The sequence below is a fragment of the Cervus elaphus genome, chromosome 33 (genome assembly GCF_910594005.1).
Source record: "Cervus elaphus chromosome 33, mCerEla1.1, whole genome shotgun sequence".
Classification (NCBI taxonomy): Eukaryota; Metazoa; Chordata; class Mammalia; order Artiodactyla; family Cervidae; genus Cervus; species Cervus elaphus.
This window is the reverse complement of record NC_057847.1, coordinates 24,382,304-24,402,116: the sequence shown is the minus strand read 5'-3', so window position 1 is coordinate 24,402,116 and position 19,813 is coordinate 24,382,304. Positions and strand designations below refer to the sequence as shown.

The window sequence follows — 19,813 nt, the reverse complement described above, 5'->3', positions numbered from 1 at the left end:
AGGCAGGTAAGGTGGTCTGGAATTCCCATCTCTTTCAGAATTTTCCAGTTTGCTATTATCAACACAAAGGCTTTAGCATAGTCAATGAGGCAGAAGTAGATGTTTTTCTGGAATTCCCTTGCTTTCTCTACGATCTAATGGATGTCAGCAATTTGGTCTCTGGTTCTTCTGCCTTTTCTAAATCTAGCCAGTACATCTGAAAGTTCTAAGTTCATGTACTGTTGAAGTCCAGCTTGAAGGATTTTGAGCATTACCTTGCTAGCATGTGAAATAAGCGGAACTGTGCGATAGCTTGTGCAACCTGTTTTTATTCCAAGTCCAAAGAAGGGCAAGGCCAAAGAATGTTCAAACTACCGCACAATTGCACTCGGGAAAGGAGTACGTCAAGGCTGTATATTGTCACCCTGCTTATTTAACTTACATAGTGAAAGTGAAAGTATTAGTTGCTCAGTCATGTCCAATTTGTTGCCTGCTACATTGAGAATTTCAGCCTAATTTCAAGAGACCACACAAAAAAGCTTTCTTTTTCAAACATTTTCAAATACTATTATTTTCTAATAGTATATATGACATGCCAAAATTTAGTTGAGTTCACTTTTTTGTTGCTCTGCTTTTTAAAGAACTATAAAGCAAAATGTACTTTCAATTTATCTAAACATTTACTTTTCTTCATCACCTTGATAATTTATTTCTAGTTCTCTCTTATCTCTCAGCGTTAAAAACCCGCACCTTGCAGTTTGTCAAGGTCTCATTTGGTTAGTCACACTTTTTATAACATTCATACAAAATTTGTGAGTTCTTTTAAAAAAAAATTTCTTCGTATTTCCTTTAACAACACATTTACCAAGCAACCACTATGAGTAAGACACTTCAGAATGGGATTCAGAGCTGTGTATAAAAGTGGCAAGCAAAGATAACACAAAGTTACAAATTACACTAACTCAAGGTAAGTGCCACAAAAAAAGGAACTAATAAGGTACTATGGAGGGTTCAGGAAGGATGATATTAAACTCAGGGATGGGCTGAAGAAAGGTTTTGTGGTAATGGTGATAAACATTTAAGATAAACACTGGGGGAAGAAATGTTTTCGTTACCTGTATTAAGGTATATGTGGCATTTTTAAAAGTCCAAAATTATCTGAGTTGCCTCCATTAAAATGGAAGAAAGAGAATGTCTATGTCTCCTCCCTTGAATCTGTACTACTGCTGTTTGACCAAGAGAATATAGGTTCTGGTTTTCAAAACTACTTTCTGTCTCTTGGGCAGCTTGCTCTTAGAATCCAGCCATCATATTAGGAAAGTTCAAGTGGCTCCACTAAAGAGATCCATGCAGAGAGGAACCAACGGCCAGCACCAACTTGTCAGTCATGTGAGTAAGCCATCCTGGTAGTAGTTCCTCCATCCCCAATCAGGTAGTTCCTCCATCCCCAATCAGGTAGTTCCAACCCATGTTGAGTAGAGATGAGATATTTCTACCAAACTCTGCCAAAATTGTAAATTCATGAGCAAAACAAATAAATGTTGTTTTAAGCCACTAAGTTGTGGAATGGTTTGTAATACAATAAATAAAAGCACAGCTGTAACATGTAAGAACACCCAAAAAAGTGAATTTGCTATTTTATGTCTTCCCAGATTTTCTTAATCAAATGTATGACCCCTGAAACATCAAAATATGAAATATCATTATGTTTGCTAACAAAAGCAAAAAAGATTAATGATTTCTACTTTAAACTTCCATGTATGTCATGGAACACAAGTGAGTAAACTGTAAAAACCTACTTAAATAAGTTGTAATCCATTTGCCAGAACCATTAAATTTTTTTTCAAAACTTCTTGATTTCAAACTTAGCTGTGGCACGATTTTGACTTTTGATTGACCTTCCTTTTATTAACTTCACTAGTAGAGATGCAGGGTTATATACAAAGGTAAAAGAGAATGTATGAGTGCCTTCCTTTTAAAGCAAATATTAGACGATCTGTTAAGGGGGTTATTTTCAGCTATCAGATGACATCCTCCAAAAATCTTATCAGCCTTCCTACTTCAGTCATTCATTGTTACGGTCATAACCTAGTTCTAGAACCTTGCCATTAAAGATAACTGAACTCCACTCAAGTTCAAGCATACCACTCTCAAACCACACTTACATTTCCTACTTCCTTCCTCTATGACTCTTCCAATTCCAAGGGGCTCTCAGTTCAGTTCAGTTGCTCAGTAGTGTCAGATTCTTTTCAACCCCATGGACCATAGCAAGCCAGGCTTCCCTGTCCATCACCAACTCCCGGAGTTTACTCAAACTCATGTCCATTGAGTCAGTGATGCCATCCAACCATCTCCTCCTCTGTTGTCCCCTTCTCCTCCCACCTTCAATTTTTCCCAGCATCAGGGTCTTTTCAAATGAGTCAGTTCTTCACATCAGGTGTCCACAGTACTGGAGTTTCAGCTTCAGCATCAGTCCTTCCAATGAATACACAGGACTGACTGGTTGAATCTCCTTGCAGTCCAACAGACTCTCAAGAGTCTTCTCCAACACCATAGTTTTGGTGTTCAATTCTTCAGTGCTCAGTGTTCAATTCTTCAGTGCTCAGCTTTCTTTACAGTCCAACTCTCACATCCATACATGACTACTGGAGAAACCAGAACCTTGACTAGATGGACCTTTGTTGGCACAGTAATGTCTCTGCTTTTTACTATGCTGTCTAGGTTAGTTATAACTTTTCTTCCAAGGAGCAAGTGTCTTTTAATTTCATGGTTGTGGTCACAATCTGCAGTGATTTTGGAGCCCAAGAAAATAAAGTCAGCCACTGTTTCCCCATCTATTTGCCATGAAGTGATGGAACCGGATGCCATGATCTTAGTTTTCTGAATGTTGAGCTTTAAGCCCACTTTTTCACTCTCCTTTTTCACTTTCAAGAGGCTCTTTAGTTCTTCTTCACTTTCTGCCATAAGGGTGGTGTTATCTGCTTATCTGAGGTTATCGATATTTCTCCCGGCAATCTTGATTCCAGCTTCTGCTTCATCCAGCCCAGCATTTCTCATGATGTACTCTGCATATAAGTTAAATAAGCAGGGTGACAATATACAGCCTTGATGTACTCCTTTCCCAATTTGGAACCAGTCTGTTGTTCTATGTCCAGTTCTAACTGTTGTTTCCTGACCTGCATACAGATTTCTTAGGAAGCAGATCAGGTAGTCTGGTGTTCCCATCTCTTCCAGAATAAGGGGATCTATAATCCATTAACTATTAAAGAGGTCAGCAAACTTTTTTTGGTAAAAGATCACATAGCAAATATTTAAGACTTTGTAGATCACATATGAATTTCTGTTGCATATTCTTAATTCTTTGGTTTTTTTCTTTTTTTCTGGAACACTTTTTTTTTTTTTTTTGGTGTATGGCATGGGGATCTTAGTTCCTTTCCTCAACTAGGGATTAAACCCATGCACCCTGCATTGGGAGCACAGAGTCTTAACCATTCAATGGCCAGGGAAGTCCCTTGGAACACTTTAAAATGTTTAACTGTAAGCTCAAGCACCACAGAAAACAGATCTTGGCCCAAATTTGCAGACTGAAGACTGCAAATCCCTGTATTATTAATAATACTATCAACCTTTTGACTGTCCATCATCCCCCTGTTATATCATTTCCTTTATGACCATTTCAGATTCAATAACACATCATTATAATTACCTCCTTGCATACAACTTCACCTCCTTGCCCTTTGATAATCCATTATACTAAACCCCAACCCTGCTTAAAATCAACTCTCTGCCTACTCCAAGCCTGCATTCATACAGCTAAATTCAACTGGAAAACATTCAGACAACTATGCTTTAAATACATAACCATTAACTTTCAGTGGACATAAATGTCCCCTGGTATCCTACATTCTGAGAATTATTTTATTCCTTCTCTTCAGGTCCCTCAACAACATCGTCCTCATCCTCACTCTCATTAAGAAAATAAACACAATCAGAAAACAATTCCAATCACCTACCTATAACTGCCTAAGTTCTCTGCCTGCCTTCCTAATACAGACGAAGTAAGCACACTCCTATCAAGAGCCAACTCCAAACTTGTACACTAAATCCTATTCCTTCTTGTCTCCTCATGGATGGTTCTCCACCAACTGTCGCACTCTCTCCATCATCATCTATGTCTTCTAGGCCATTCCAAGTAGCACATAAACATGCTATCATTTCTTTCACACATCATGTTCACCCATACATACAAAATGCTTCCCCCTCCAGCTACCCATGTTTTTCAAGTCTCTTTACGCAAAAGACTTGTCTCTTCTCATTGTTTACAACTTCTCTACTCCCTTACTTTCTTAAATCTACTCTAATGAATCCATTCCTCCACCAAAACTATTCTTTTCAAGGTCATCAAGTTCCTCAAAATTGCTAAAATCAATGGCCAATTCTAGACCCTCAACTTATTTGGCAGCGGTATTTATCACAAATGATCACTACCTAGAAACTCTTCAATTAGTGTTCAGGACATCACATACTTTTGGGTTTCCTATCTCACTGACCATTGCTCAGTTTCTTTTTCTGGTTCTTCTTTGTTACTCCAAATACCTTAATGTTAGAGTACCCAAGGGTGGCCTTGGTCCTTTTCTCTTCTTTCTCCACGTTTACATCCTTGATAATCTCATCTAGTTTCATGGTTTTAAAACAATCTACAAACTGATGACACCCAAATTTGTACCTCTAATCCAGATAATTCCTATTTACCAGACTCATATTCAACTACTTCCTTAGAATCCCCACTTGGACATCTGTCTAATAGGCATCTCAAAGATACATATCCAAAATCAAACCCTGTTCTTCATCACCTCATCTGAACCCCTCAAAAAGTGCTTCTTTTGTAATTTCTGCCATCTCAGTGGGGCTTCCCTTGTAGCTCAGTTGGTAAAGAATCTGCCTGCGGTGCAGGAGACCTGGGTTCGATCCCTGGGTCAGGAAGATCCCTTGGAGAAGGAAAAGGCAACCCACTCCAGTATCCTTGCCAGGAAAATCTCATGGACAGAAGAGCCTGTGGGCTACAGTCCATGGGATCGCAAAGAGTCAGGCATGACTGGGCGACTAACACTTACTTATTTACTTACCATCTCAGTAAATACCTTACCAGTTACTCAGGCCAAAATCCTGAAGTTATCTCTGACTTCTCTGTCTCTGACCCCAACCATACCCAATCCATCAGGAACTCTTTTGGGTTTCAACTTTAAAACGTATGCAGAATCTTAAACCACTCCTATGTTACTAAAAGGTTCAGGTCACATCAATGCTTTCCTAGGTAACTGCAACTCCACTTTTGTTTCCTTTGCAGCCCCAACACAATCACCTTTCTTTTAAAATATAATTTAAATCATGTCAAACCTCAGCTCAAAAGACAAAACAAACTTTTTTAAAAACTAAAAACTGAAGTTCTTAAAATGGTCTGCATTCTACAAGATCCCATGTGATACGATCCTTTGCTGCCTCTTTTATTGCCTCTCTTACTATTCTCCCAATTGTTCAACCCAGTCCCAGCCATACTGGCCTCCACGCTATTTCTAGAGTAATCCAGGCATGCTTTGTATTCAATTTTTGCACTTAATGATCCCTCTGTCTGGAATGTAACTTCCCTCAGATATCTGCATGACTCATCCCCTCACCTCTTTCATGTGTGTATGTATGTATGTGTGTTAGCTGCTCACTCATGTCTGACTCTTTGTGACCCCATGGACTGTAGTCCGCCAGGCTTCTCTGTCCATGGGATTCTCTAGGCAATAATACCAGAGTGGGTTGCCAGTTCCTTCTCCAGGGGATTTTCCTGACCCAGGGGTCAAACCCAGGTCTCCCACATTGCTGGCAGATTCTTTACCATCTGAGCTACTAGGGAAACCCTCTTTCATAACTTTGATCAAATGTTACCTCATCAATGTGGCATTCCCTGACAACCCTATGTAACATTAAAACTCCATTCTCAATCAAGACACTACCTATGCATTATCCTTTTATCATTTTCCTCCAACATTATACAAATAAATTGATAAATAAAATTGTCTACCCCCACCAAATGCACAAAAGGTGATTTTTTTACTATCTTTTGTTCACTGCTATGAACTCAGGGCCTAAAACAATGCCTGGCAGTACATACTCACTACAAAACAAAACAAATAAAAAATCAGATTAGCACATACAGGTCAAATTTATTCTGCTATACCAATTAAAACCTTAAAAAGAAATTTAATTTTTCACTAACCCCAAATATCTATATTAATTTATCCTAGAGAAGCTATTCCAGAGAAGGCAAGGGCACCCCACTCCAGTACTCTCGCCTGGAAAATCCCATGGACAGAGGAGCCTGGTAGGCTGCAGTCCATGGGGTTGCGGAGAGTCAGACACGACTGATCGACTTCACTTTCACTTTTCACTTTCATGCACTGGAGAAGGAAATGGCAACCCACTCCAGTGTTCTTGCCTTGAGAATCCCAGGGACAGAGGAGCCTGGTGGGGTGCCGTCTATGGGGTCGCACAGAGTCGGACACAACTGAAGTGACTTAGCAGCAGTAGCACAGAAGCTATTCAGGAATTCCCACTATGGCAAATTCAGTTTTCACTAAATCCAAACTTCATTACTTTTTAATCCAGTAAGGATATAAAATTCTTCCATTTTTCAGCCCATTATTTCTATAGAACTAAAATAAATGCTGCACATCTAGTAACCATATCACTCTATTTAATACATATATGTATATATACACACGGGCTCCCCAGGTGGCAGAGTGGTAAAGAATCTGCCTGCCAATGCAGGAGATGCAAGAGACATGAGTTCAATCCCTGGGTTGAGAGGGTCCCTTGGAGTAGAAAATGGCAACCCACTCAAAATTTGCCTGGAAAATTTCATGGACAGAGGAGCCTAGTGGGTTACAGTCAACGAGCTCACAGAGCTGAGCCACTGAGCACACACACATATATGCACATATATCTATTTTTCTGTCAGTTATATTGGATTGGCCAACATGTTCATTTCCATAAGATATTATGGAACTTTTTGGCCAACTCAATAATTTCATATCAAATGACAATATTGATTTTCTAAAATTAAGTACTCACTGATTAAAATTCCTTATAAAAAAAAAAGGGTCAGGTTCAAACAGTTAAGATTATCAAAACCAAAGAAAAGTCTGAGAAACTGGCACAGCCAAATAAAACCTAATAAACATAACAACTAAATATGATGTGATATCCTGGGTGAGATCCTGGAACAGAGAAAGAACATTAGGGAAAAACTAAGGAAATTATTATAAACCATGGACTTTAGGTTAATAATAGTGAATTATTGGTTCATCAATTTTGTTACTGGTCCATCAATTTTAACAAATGCACTACATTAACGTAAGACATTAATAATAAGGAAAAGGCAGTGCAAAGGTATATAGGAACTCTTTACAAAGCTACTGCTTTGTAAATTTTCTGTAAATCTAAAAATGTTCAAAAAGATTCAATCGACTAAAAGGGGGGAAGAGGGCCTATATCAAGATTACAGAGTAGGATGAGCATGAGCTCACGTCCTCCCAAAGGCACACCAAAATTACAACTACTTAGAGAGCAACCGTCTCTGAGAATGACCAGAAGACAAGAAGAAAAGATTTTCCATAACTAAGATATAAAGAAGCCACAAAAAGCAGGTAGGAGGGGCAGAGACACAGTCTATTCAGGACCCACCCCACCACCCCAGTGTGGCAACCCACAAGGGGGAGGAAAATCACAACTATAGAGGTCCTCCTCAAGGACTGAGGAGTCCAATCTACACACTGGGCTCCCCAGCCCATGAGTCCTGCACCATGATAAGCCCCCAAAATGTCTGACTTTGAAAATCAACAGGGCTCACACTTGGGAGAGCCAGAAGGGTGTAGGAAACTGAGACACACCTCTTTAAAGGTGCAGGAAAAAACACACACAATCTGAAATTAAGCACAAGGCAGCAGTGTGAAACATGCCAGGGTCAAACCTACCTGCTGATTTTAAAAAACATTCTGCTGGGACTCCCCCTGAGGACTGACATGCTGTCAAGCAGCCACTTTTGTGATCTCATATTACCTTGATGACACTAAAAGTGGCAGGTGCCATTTTGGAATCCTTTCTTGAGCTTATTAACACCAGGGGCCTGCCTCACCTACCACTGTGCTAACAGAAATTGCATGGCAGCAGGCCTCAGAGCCAGATGTGAAGAGCCTGCATTGTCCACCAAAGTACCCCTAATAAATAACATGAAGCAGTTCATCTCAGCTACCTGGCCCAGGGGCCAGCTCCACATACCAGCAAACCCATATTGGTTGGTCCTGCAACAATAGAAAGGTGCATACAGTCCACAAAGGGTACACCCCTGAAGCATCTTTTGATGGACAGAGGAAAGCATGTACCTGGACACCTCCTACATAAGACCACTTCTCCAAAATCAAGAAATGTAATGGGCCCACCTAACACAAAGAAACAAACACAGAGAATTAGGCCAAATGAGAATGATCCAAATGAAAGAACAAGACACTCTCAGAAAAATGACTACATGAAATGGAAATAAACAATCTATCTGATAAAGAATTGAAGGTAATAATTATAAAGATGCTCACCAAACTCAGAATAAGAATGGATGACCACAATGAGAACTTCACAGAGATGGAAAATATGCTTAATATCAGAGCTGAAGTACAATAACCCAAATGGAAAACATACGAGAGGGAATCAATGGGAGATTAGATGATACAGAAGAACAGACTGGTTATCTGAAAGACACAGAAGTGGGAAACTACACATGCTGAACAGAAAAAAAGATAAAGAACTCAGAAAAATGAGAAAGTTTAAGGCAGGGGTCTCAAACGTTTGGGATCTAATGTCTGATGATGTGAGGTGAAGCTGATGTAATAATAAAAGAAAGAAAGTGTACAGTTAAGTGTAATGTGCTTGAATCATCCTGAAACCACCTCTCCTCCCCAGTCCGTGAAAAAACTGTCTTCTGCAAAACCGATCCCAGGGGCCAAAAACACTGGGGACCACTGGTAAGGGGCCTGGGGGACAACATCAAGTAAGTGCACTAACATTCGCATTACAGGGATTCAGAAGGAAGAGACAGACAAAAGGGTAGAGAAGTTATTTGAAGAAATAATGGCCTAAAACCGCTCCAGTGTGAGGAAGGAAACAAACATCCAGGTCCTGGAAGAACAGACAGTCCCAAAAAAGATAAACCCAATGAGGTCCACACCAAGACACATTATATTTAAAATGTCAAAAGATAAACAGAAAATCTTAAAACCAACAGGAGAAAAACAACTAGTCACCCATAAGACTATCAGCAGAAACTTCGCAGGTCAGAAAAGAGTGGCAAAATATAATCAAAGTAATGGAGGGAAAAAAAGAAGCTTCAATCAAGAAAACTGCCCAGCAAGGTTATCATTCAGAATTGAAGGAGAGGTAGAGTTTTAGACAACAAAAAGCTGGAGGAGATCACCACCATTAAACCAACCTTACAAGGAAAGTTCATACTGTTCATGGAGTTCTCAAGGCAAGAATACTTCAGTATTGAGAACCCCATGAACACTGTTGGGGTGTTGGTCCACTGGAGAAGGCAATGGCAAACCATTCAGTATTCTTGCCTTGAGAACACCATGAGCAGTATGAAAAGGCAAAAGGATGGGATATGGAAAGATGAACTTCCCAGGTCAGTAGGTACCCAATATGCTACTGGAGAATAGTGGAGAAATAACCAAAAAGAATGAAGAGACAGAGCCAAAGAGAAAACACCACCCAGTTGTGGATGTGCCTGGTGATGGAAAAAAGTCCAATGCTGTAAAGTACAATACTGCATAGGAACCTGAAATGTTAGGTCCATGAATCAAGGTAAATTGGAAGTGGTCAAACAGAAGATGGCAAGAGTGAACAACAAAATTTGAGGAATCAGTGAACTAAAATGGACTAGAATGGGAGAATTTAACTCAGATGACCATTATATCTACTACTGTGGGCAAGAATCCCTTAGAAGAAATGGAATAGCCCTATAGTCAACAAGAGTCCAAAATGCAGTGCTTGGGTGCAATCTCAAAAATGACAGAATGATCTCTGTTCATTTCCAAGGCAAACCATTCAATATCACAGTAATTCAAGTCTATGCTCCAGCCAGTAATGCTGAAGAAGCTGAAGCTGAACAGGTCTATGAAGACCTACAAAACCCTCTAGAATAAACACCCAAAAAAGATATCTTTTCATTATAGGGGACTGGAATGCAAAAGTAGGAAGACAAGAGATACCTGGAGTAATGGGCAGATTTGGCTTTGCAGTACAAAATGAAGCAAGGCAAAGGCTAACAGAGTTTTGCCAAGAGAACGCACTGGTCATAGCAACCACCCTCTTCCAACAACAAAAGAGAAGACTCTACACATGAACATCACCAGACAGTCAATACCAAAATCAGACTGACTACATTCTTTGCAGCCAAAGATGGAGAAGCTCTATTTGGTCAGCAAAAAAGAGGCTAGGAGCTGATTGTAGATCAGATCGAGAACTTATTGCAAAAGTCAGACTTAAATTGAAGAAAGTAGGGAAAACCACTAGACCACTCAAGTATGACCTAAATCAAATCCCTTACAACTATACACTAGAAGTGAGAAATAGATTCAAGGGATTATATCTGATAGACAGAGTCCCTGAAGAACTATGGACAGAGGTTCGTAACACTGTACAGGAGGCAGAGATCAAGACCATCCCCAAGAAAAAGAAATGCAAAAGGTTGTCTGAGGAGGCCTTACAAGTTAGCTGAGAAAAGAAGACAAGCTAAAGGCAAAAGAGAAAAGGAAAGATATACACATTTGAAGGCAGATTTCCAAAGAATAGCAAGGCAAGGTAAGAAAGCCTTCCTCAGTGATCAATGCAAAGAAAAGGAGGAAAAGAATGGGATAGACTAGAGAATAGAATGGAATGGGAAAGACTAGAGATCTCTTCAAGAAAATTAGAGATACCAAGGGAACATTTCATGCAAAGATGGGCATAATAAAGGGCAGAAATGGTATGTACCTAACAGAAGAAGAAGATATTAAGAAGAGATGGCAGATTATACAGAATAACTATACCAAAAAAAATCCTCATGACCCAGGTAACCAGAATGGTGTGACCACCCACCTAGAGCCAAATATCCTAGAAGGCAAAGTCAAGTGGGCCTTAGGAATCATCACTACCAACAAAGCTAGTGGAGGTGATGGAATTCCAGCTGAGCTATTTCAAATCATAAAAGATGATGCTGTGAAAGTGTTGCACTCAATATCCCAGCAAATTTGGAAAACTCATCAGTGGCCACAGGACTGGAAAACGTCAGTTGTCATTCCCAAAGAAATGAAAGGAATTTGGTCAGTTTCAATCCCAAAGAAAGGCAATGCCAAACAACACTCAAATTACCACACAATTGCACTCCTCTCGCACACTAGCAAAGTAATGCTCAAAATTCTCCAAGCCAGGCTTCAACAGTATGTGAACCATGAACTTCCAGGTGTTCAAGCTGGATTCAGAAAAGGCAGAGAAACCAGAGATCAAATTCCCAACATCCGTTGGATCATTGAAAAAGCAAGAGAGTTCCAGAAAAATATCTACTTCTGCTTTATTGACTATGTCAAAACTTTTGAATGTGTGGATCATGACAAACTGGAAAATTCTTAAAGAGATGGGAATACCAGACCTTTACCTATCTCCTGAGCAACCTGTATGCAGACCAAGAAGCACCAGTTAGAACCAGACATGGAACAACAGACGGGTTCCAAATTGGGGAAGGAGTACGTCAAGGCTGTATATTGTCACCCTCCTTACTTAACTTCTATGCAGAGTTCATCATGAGAAATGCTGGGCTGGAGGAAGCACAAGCTGGAATCAAGATTGCCAGGAGAAATAGCAATAACCTCAGATACACAGATGACACTACCCTTATGGCAGAAAGCAAAAAACTAAAGAGCCTCTTGATGAACGTGAAAGAGGAGAGTGAAAAGTTGGCTTAAAACTCAACATTCAGAAAACTAAGATCACAGCATCTGGTCCCATCACTTCATGGCAAGCAGATGGGGAAACAATAGAAACAATGAAAGACTTTATTTTCTTGGGCTCCAAAATCACTGCAAATGGTGACTGCAGCCATGAAATTAAAAGATGCTTGCTCCTTGGAAGAAAAGCTATGACCAACCTAGACAGCATATTAAAAAGCAGAAATATTACTTCACCAACAAAGGTCCATCTAGTCAAAGCTATGGTTTTTCCAATAGTCAAGTATGGATGTGAGAGTTGGACGATAAAGAAAGCTGAGCGCCAGAGAATTGATGCTTTTGAACTGTTGTGTTGGAGAAGACTCTTGAGAGTCCATTAGACTGCAAGGAGATCCAACCAGTCAATCCTAAAGGAAATCAGTCCTGAATATTCATTGGAAAGACTGATGTTGAAGCTGAAACTCCAATACTTTAGCCACCTGATGCGAAGAGCTGACTCATTTGAAAAGAACCTGACTGGGAAAGATCAAAAGCAGAAGGGGATGACAGAGGATGAGATATTTGGATGGCATGACCGACACAATGGACATGAGTTTGAGCAAGCTCTGGGAATTCGTGATGAATGGGGAAGCCTGGCGAGCTACAGTCCATGGAGTTGCAAAGAGTCAGACACGACTGAGTGACTGAACTGACAAGTAAAGTTAAAGCCACTTCTCTAGGGGGAAAGGGAAAAAAAAAAACTAGAAATAAGAAAATTATGAAGGAAAAGTCTCACTTGTAATGGTAAATATATAATGGAGGAAGTGGATCAGTCACTTATAAAGCTAGTAGAAAGGATGAAAGGCAAAAGTAGTAAAATCATCTTATCTACAACAAGTAGTTAAGGAATACACAAAATTAAAAATGTGAAATATGACATCAAAAACATAAAATATGATGTGGTGGGTAAAAATGTAGGGCTTTAAGAAAGCATTTGAACTTAAAGAAGATCATCACTTAAAACAGACAGCAATATATAATACATATACAGAAACAAATAAAAGTACAAAACATACACACAGAACAAAAAAAGAATCCAAACATAATGCTAAAGATATTCATAAGATCGCAAGAGAAGAAGAAACAGAGAAGAACTACAAAAACACCAGAAACAAATAACAAAATGGCAATAATTACTTTATATATAAATGGACCAAAATACCGTAATCCAAAGACAATGGGTGGCTGAATGGGTTACAATATCAAGACCCATACATACACTGTCTACAAGACACTTCAGATTTAAAGATACTTACAGATGGAAAGCAGTGGAATAGGGAAAGATATTTCATACAAATGGAAACAAAAAGAAAGCTGGGGCAGCAATACTTACATGAGAAAACTTTAAACTACAGACTTTAAAGCAAAAATTATAACAAGAAACAAAGGGCATTACACAAGGATAAATGGATGAATCTTACAAGTCATATCACTTATAAATATCTATGTACCAACGTAAAAGCATCTAAAAATATAAAGCAAATATTAACAGACATAAAGGGAGAAAGAGACAATAACACAATAATAGTAGGGACCATTAATGCCCCAATTACATCAATAGATAGATTAGCCAGGCAAAAATCAATTTAAAACATTGGCCTTACATGACACATTATACCAGAAAGACTTTATATATAAATACACTAAACATTCCATCCAAAAGCAGCAGAATACATTCTTTTCAATTGCATATCGAACATTCTCCAAGATAGATCACATGCTTGGCCACAAAACAAGTCCCAATAAATTAAGAAGACTGAAATTATATCAAGCATCTTTTCTGATCACAACAGTATAAGACTAGAAAACAGTTACAAGAAAAAAATAGAAAAATACAAACACACAGAGGCTAAGCAATATGCTACTAAACAACAAACTGGTCAATGAAGAAATCAAAGGGGAAATTTAAAAATACCTTGAGATAAACAAAAACAGAAATACAACACATCAAATCTATGGGGCACAGCAAAAGCAGTTCTAACAGCTAAGTTTACAGTGATACAAGCCTACTTAAGAAATGAGAAAAATCTCAAGTAAACCATTTAACATTACACCTAAAGAAACTGGGGGAAAAAAGAATAAACAAAACCCCAAAGTTAGCAGAAGGAAGAAACTAATAAAGATCAGAGCAGAAATAAATCAAACAGAAACTAAAAAATAATAAAGATCAGTGAAACTAAAAACTGATTCTTTGAAAAGATAAACAAAATTGATAAAACTTTATCCAGACTCATCAAGAAAAAAAAAGACAGGACCCAAATAAATAAAATCAGAAATAAAAGAAGTTACAATCAACACAACAGAAATACCACAGAAAGAATCATAAAAGATTTCTATGAATAATTATAAGCCAATAAAATACACAAAGGCTACCCCGGTGGTTCAGTTGGTAAAGATTCCACCGGCAATGCAGGAGACCACCTGGAATGTAGAAGACCCGGGTTCGATCCCTAGGTTGGGAATATGCCCTGGAGAAGGAAATGGCAACCCACTCCAGTATTCGTGCTTGGAAAATCCCATGAACAGAGGAGCATGGCAAACTACAGTTCATGGTGTTGCAAGAGTCAGACACAACTTAGCAACTAACCCCCCACCACCACCACAAAATGCACAAAGCAGGAGAAATGGATGAACTCCCAGAAACATACAATCTCCCAAGACTGAACCATAAAGAAACAGCAAAGATGAACAGACTATAGTTATCAATAATGAAACTGAATTGGTAATCAAACAAAAACCCCAACAAAAGTCCAGGACCAAATGGCTTCACAAGAGAATTCTATCAAACATTTAAAGAAGAGTAAATATCTACCTTTCGCAAACTATCCCAAAAAAAGAAGGATCACACCCAAATGCATTCCAACAGTGTCCCCTTTACCCTTATACCAAAATCAGATAAAGACATTGTAAAAAGATTATAAGCCAATACCCCTGGATAAACAAAGATGCAAAAATCTTCAATAAAATACTAGCAAACCAAATTGAACAATACATTAAAAGGATCATACACCACAATCAAGTGGGGTTTATCCCAAGGTTGCAAGGATGGTTCAATATCCAAAAATCAATTAATGTTATATATCATGTTAACAAGACAAAAGATAAAAATCACGATTATCTCAATAGATGTCAAAAAAGCATTTGACAAAAAATCCAACATCCATTTATGATAAAAACTCTCAACAAAATGGGTATGGTGGAAATACACCTCAATATAATAAAGTCCATATATGACACCTTGCTTATTTAACTTACATGCAGAGTATATCACGAGAAATGCTGGGCTTGATGAAGCGCAAGCTGGAATCAAGACTGCTGGGAGAAATATCAATAATCTCAAGATATGCAGATGATACCACCCTTATGGGAGAAAGCGAAGGAGCCTCTTGATGAAAGTGAAAGAGGAGAGTGAAAAAGTTGGCTTAAAACTCAACATTCAGAAAACTAAGATCATGGTCTGGTCCCATCACTTCATGGCAAATAGATGGGGAAATAGTGGAAACAATGACGACTTCTCAGGGCTTCAAAATCACTACAGATAGTGACTGCAACCATGAAATTAAAAGATGCTTGCTCCTTGGAAGAAAAGTTATGACCAACCTAGACAGCATATTAAAAAGCAGAAACATTACTTTGCCAACAAAGGTCTGCCTAGTCAAAGTTCTGATTTTTCCAGTAGTTGTGTGTGGATGTGAGAGTAGGACTGTAAAGAAAGCTGAGTGCTGAAGAATTGATGCTTTTGAACTGTGATATTGGAGAAGACTCTTGAGAGTCCATTGGACTGCAAGGAGATCCAACCAGTCAATGCTAAAGGAAATCAGTCCTGAATATTCACTGGAAGGACTGATGTTGAAGCTGAAACGCCAATACTTTGGTCACCTGATGTGAAGATGAGATGGGATGAGATGGTTGGATGGCATCACTGACTCAATGGACATGAGTTTGAGTAAACTCCGGGAACTGGTGATGGACAGGGAGGTCTGGCATGCTGCAATCCATGGGGTCACAAAGAGTTGGACACTACTCAGTGACTGAACTGAACTGATGACAAACCCACAGCTAAGACTCAGCAGAGAAAGCTGAAACCTTTTCCTCTAAGATCAGGAAAGAGACAAAAATGCCCACTCTCACCACATTTATTCAACATGTATTGGAAGTCCCAGCCACAGCCATCAGACAAGAAAAAGAATCCAAATTGGAAGAGAAGAAATAAAACTGTCATTATTTGCAGAGAACATGATATTGAATATACAAAACCCTAAAGACATCACAAAAAAACTTTCAAACCAACTTATGAATTCAATAAAGTTGAAGGATACAAATTTAATATATGGAAGTCTGTTTCATTTCTATACACTAATAATGTACTATCAGAAAGGAAAAAAATTAAGAAAACAATCCCATTTATAATTGTATCAAAAAGAATAAAATAACTAGAAATAAATTTAAGTAAGATGGTGAAAGACCTGTACTCTGAAAACTGTAAGATACTAATGAAAAAAATTGATAATGAAACAAATAAATGGAAAGATATACCTTGCTCATGGGTTGGAAGAATTAACACTCAAAATGTCCATACTACATCAGTGCAATCTCTATCAAAATATTAATGGCAGTTTACACAAAACTAGAACAAATAATCCTAAAATTGATATGGAACCACAAAAGACTCCAAATAAGTAAAGAAGAACAAAGACAGAGTTAGCATACTCCCAGAGTTCAAATTATACTACAGAGCTATAATAATCAAAGGGCTTCCCAGATGGCACTAGTGGTAAAGAACCCACCTACCAATGCAGGAGACATAAGAGACATCAGTTTGATCCCTGGGTCAGGAAGATCCCCTGGAGGAGGGCATGGCAACCCACTCCAATATTCCTGCCTGCAGAATCCCATGGACAGAGGAGCCTGGTGGGCTACAGTCCATGAGGTAGCAAACAGTCAGACACAACTGAAGCAACTTAGCATGCATGCCAATGCAGGAGACACAGGTTCAGTCTCTGGGCTGGGAAGATCTCTTGGAGGAGGAAATGACAATCCACTGTAGTATTCTTGCCTGGAAAATCCTATGGACAGAGGAGACTGACAGGCTGAAGTCCGTGGAGTCACAAAGAGCCAGACACAACAAAGTGACTGAGCATGCATGCACACATACTAATCAAAACAGTGTAGTACTCACAAAAGCAGTCACATAGATCAACAGAAAGGAACAAAGCTCAGGAATAAGCCATGATTATAATCAATTAATCTATGACAAAGGAGGCAAAAATATCAAGTGGTGAAAGTCTCTTCAATAAATAGTGTTGGGAAAATTGGACAGTTAAACGCAAAAGAATCAAACTAGACCACTTTCTTATACGATATACAAAAATAAACTCAAAAATGGATTAAAGACTAAAAATATAAAACCCCTGTAAGAAAACATAGGCAATAAATCCTGACAACAGTATCTTTTTGCATCTATCTCCTCAAGCAAGAGAAACAAAAGCAAGAATAAACAAACAGGACTAATCAAACTAAAAGCTTTTGCATAGTAAAGAAAAACAACAACAAAAGAAAAAGCCAACCTTTTTATTGGGAAAAGATATTTGCAAGTGATATAGCCAACAAAGGGCTAATATACAAAATATAAAAATAATATACACAACTCAATATCAAAAAACCAAGGAATCTGATTAAAAAATGGGCAGAGGAACAGAAGAGACATTCTTCCAAAGATGACACACACATGACCAACAGAAACATGAAAAGTTGCTTAATATCACTAATTATCAGGGAAATGCAAATCAAAATCATGATGAGGTATCACCTCACACGTGTCAAAATGGCTATTACCAAGAAGACAACAAATAAAAAGTGTTGGCAAAGGAAAAACGAACCCTCACATGTTGGTGGGATAAACTGGTGCAGCCACTACAGAAAACAATATGAAGGTTGCTCAAATAATAAAAAGAACTACCAGAAGATCCAGCAATTCCAGTCCTGGGTTTCTATTTGAGAAGAAAACAAAATACTAATTTGAAAAGATATATGCACACCTATGTTCACTGCAACATTATGTCAAATAGCAAGATATGGAAGCAAACTAAGTGTTCACCCATAAATAGATAAAGAAAATATGGTATACATTTATGTATACAATGGACTACTACTCAGCCATAAAACAGAATGAAATCTTGCCATACGCAACAACATGAATGGACCTATGGGTTATTCTGGTAAGTGAAGTAAGTCAGGCAAAGAAAGGTAAAAAAAAACCAGATGATTTTACTTATACGTCATACCTAAAAACCAAAACGAACAAACAAAACAGAAACAGACTCAGATACAGAGAACAAACTAGTAGTTGCCAGAGAAATGGGGAGTTGGCAAATGGTCAAAATAGGTGAAAGAGATTAAAAGGTACAAACTTCCAGTCACATAATAAATAAGTTTTGAGGATATAATATAATGTACGGCATGAGGAATGTAGTCAATAGTATTATAATAACTTTGTATGGTGACAGATGGTTGCTATACTTTCCAAGGAGAGCATTTTTTAATGCATATAAATGATGAATCACTATGTTGTACACCTGAAACCAATACTGTATGTCAACTATACTACAATAATTTTTTAAAAATTAAATACAAGAGATAAAAAGGGGGGTAGGAGGCTGGCAGTCGGGTTAGTATTATGTCAGTAAATACTATATTCCTTTTAGTGCTAAAACCTAAACAAATTAATAAAAACTATTCACAAATTTCATAATAAATCTGAGTATAATATACATTGTGTTCAGTTCAGTTCAGTCACTCAGTCGTGTCCGACTCTTTGCGACCCCATGAATCGCAGCACGCCAGGCCTCCCTATCCATCACCAACTCCCGGAGTTTACTCAAACTCATGCCCATCAAGTCAGTGATGCCATCCAGCCATCTCATCCTCTGTCGTCCCCTTCTCCTCCTGTCCCCAATCCCTCCCATCACTTCAATTATGTTCAACTCTTTTCGACCCTATGGACTATAGCCCACCAGGCTTCTCTATCCATGGGATTCTCCAGGCAAGACTACTGTAGTGAGTTGCCACGCACTCCTCCAGGGGATCCTCCCAACCCAAGGATTGAACCCACATCTCTTACATCTTCTGCAAGGGCATGCAGGTTCTTTACCACTAGCGCCTCCTGGGAAGTCCATAATATATATCATTTACATCTAAATAATAAAAAATGAGAGAAAACTATCTATTATACATGAATCTAAGTTCCGGTTTACTAAACATTAAAGAAAGCTAGTAAAATAAGGACACCCCAATTAGATTCAGTTTGGAGAGCAGATTTGTTCAAGGGCCATATAATGTACATACAAACACCCTTTAGTAGTTTTTCCCCTTTCCTATTATATAAGCTCAGAAATAGGTGAAAGAAACAAAAGCAAAAAAAAGGAGGGAGAGAAAAGAGTAATGGGGAGGGAGGGAGTAATGGGGAGGAAGGGAGGAAGGGACCAACAATGGTTTAAAGCAAAGAAATAAAGACAATTTTAAACACACAGAAACACAGAACTTAAACATAAATAAAATGTATGACTAAGTCACCTATCAAAATAATAGTAACAAGATCAAATTAACAAGAAAACTGTAATTCTCAATAAGGAGAATAAAGTTGAGATATAGTTTAGAATTTTTTTCAAATAGAGGAAAAAATTCCAAATAGTAATTAATATCTACAGATCTGGAAAAGTTAGGAATACTAGAATAGTGTACTCCAGAAAAAATATTTCAAAAAATAGATTATAAGC

At 38.3% G+C, this 19,813-nt stretch overlaps 1 protein-coding gene across 3 annotated transcripts in view; it reads right to left on the bottom strand.

Annotated features, from left to right (window-relative positions):
* Positions 1–19,813, bottom strand: part of LNPK (lunapark, ER junction formation factor) — an 87,439-nt gene that overhangs the window by 28,529 nt on the left and 39,097 nt on the right. The window lies entirely within an intron of this gene.